Raw genomic sequence first — 2307 nt, 5'->3', positions numbered from 1 at the left:
ATTGTATTTTTTTGTAGAGGCCAGGTTTTACCATGTTGCCCAGGCTGATCTCAAACTCCAGACTCAAGCAATTCTTCCACCTTGGCCTCCCAAAGGGCTGGGATTACAGGCTTGAGTCACCAGGCCTAGCCCTGAAATTTTTCTATTCAAGTACATGTGTTAACACCCATCCCTGTGACACTAGGTTCCAATGCTAAATTAGATTAAAAAATTCAGGCCAGGCGCGGTGGCTCAAGCCTGTAATCCCAGCACTTTGGGAGGCCGAGACGGGCGGATCACGAGGTCAGGAGATCGAGACCATCCTGGCTAACACAGTGAAACCCCGTCTCTACTAAAAAATACAAAAAACTAGCCAGGCGAGGTGGCGGGCGCCTGTAGTCCCAGCTACTGCGGAGGCTGAGGCAGGAGAATGGCGTAAACCCGGGAGGCGGGGCTTGCAGTGAGCTGAGATCCGGCCACTGCACTCCAGCCTGGGCGACAGAGCAAGACTCTGTCTCAAAAAAAAAAAAAAAAAAATTCAGAGCGGGGCAATGCCTCACACCTGTAATCCCAGCATTTTGGGAGGCTGAAGCGGACAGATCACCTGAGGCCAGGAGTTTAAGACCAGCCTGGCCAACATGGTGAAACCCCATCTCTACTAAAAATACAAAAATTAGCCGGGCGTGGTGGCACACACCTGTAATCCCAGCTACTCGGGAGGCTGAGGCAGGAGAATTGCTTGAACCTGGGAGGTGGAGGTTGCAGTGAGCCAAGACTGCACCACTGTACTCGAGCCTGGGTGACAAAGCAAGACTCTGTCTAAAAAAAAAAAAAAAAAAAAAGGATAAGAAATGATGAGGTGCTTGAGTTTGTGTGCTGGATGAAATAAGGCACACTGCCATTAACATGTGTTTGTTTGTTTGTTTGTTTGTTTTGAGACAGTCTCGCTCTGTTGCTCAGGCTGGAGTGCACTGGCACAATCTTGGCTCACTGCAAACTCTGCCTCTTGGGCTTAAGCGGTCTTATGCCTCAACTTTCCAAAGTGCTGAGATTACAGGCGTGGACCACCATGCTCAGCCTAACATGTCCTATCAGTTTCTTTTCTCTGTTTTTACTAAATATTTTCAGGAACAAAGCACTTTTTGTCAAGGGACAGAAGAGATCATTAACTTTCCATCATTCTTACTTCCACTCCACATCATAATAAATGAATTCAAATGCCCAAACATAAGCCAAAACACCACTTAAAACAATTTTTTTTGTAGAGACTATCTTGAATGCTATGCTGTCCAGGCTGGCCTCAAACTCCTGGCCTCAAGCGATCCTCCCTTCGTGGCCTCCAAAGTGCTGGGATTACAGATGTGAGCCATCACATCTGGCCTCACACCATTTTTTTCTCACGCCATTATTAATGCCAAACTTTGTCAGCAACAAAAGTCAGCAAAAAACCAAGAAAGTCATAAACCCTAACCTTAATGCCTTGATTAAAGAAGCCTTCACTGACACTGTTACTGAATGAAAAACTATGGACTGGGAGAAAATATTTGCAAATCCATGTCTGTATTCATAGTATCCAGGATATATGAAGAACTCTCAAAATTCAACAGTAGGAAAAACAAACCATCCAATTCTTTTTTTTTTTTTTTTGAGACGGAGTCTCGCTGTGTCACCCAGGCTGAAGTGCAGTGGCACGATCTCTGCTCACTGTAAGCTCTGCCTCTCAGGTTCATGCCATTCTCCTGCCTCAGCCTCCCAAGTAGCTGAGACTACAGGCACACACCACCACGCCTGGCTAATTTTTTGCATTTTTAGTAGAGACGGTGTTAGACCATGTTAGCCAGGATAGTCTCAATCTCCTGACCTCATGATCCTCCCGCCTCAGCCTCCCAAAGTGCTGGGATTACAGGCATAAGCCACCGTGCCTGACCCAAACCACCCAATTTTTTAAAAAGGCGAGCAGGGCACTGTGTCACACGCCTGTAGTTTCAGCTATTCAGGAGGCTGAGGCAGAAGGATCTGCTGAGGCGAGGGGTCTGTGGATGTAGTATGCCATGATCACATCTGTGAATAGCCACTGTGCTCCAACCTGGGCAACTTAGTGAGACCAGATCTCAAAAAAAGAAAAAAAAGTTAGAGAATTGAATGGTCACTTCATCAAAGAAGATATAAGATTGGCCAGTAAGCACATAATAGGTCTTCGAGATTATCAACCACTAGGGAAATGCATATTAGAACCATAATAAAATACCACTCCATACCTATCAGAACAGTTAAAATAAAAAATACTGACAACACCAACTGTTGGTGATAGAGTAACTGGAACTCTCA

Source organism: Colobus angolensis, unplaced genomic scaffold (assembly GCF_000951035.1).
Source record: "Colobus angolensis palliatus isolate OR3802 unplaced genomic scaffold, Cang.pa_1.0 Scaffold167, whole genome shotgun sequence".
Taxonomy (NCBI): domain Eukaryota; kingdom Metazoa; phylum Chordata; class Mammalia; order Primates; family Cercopithecidae; genus Colobus; species Colobus angolensis.
The sequence above is the reverse complement of the archived record's forward strand: the minus strand, read 5'-3'. Positions refer to the sequence as shown.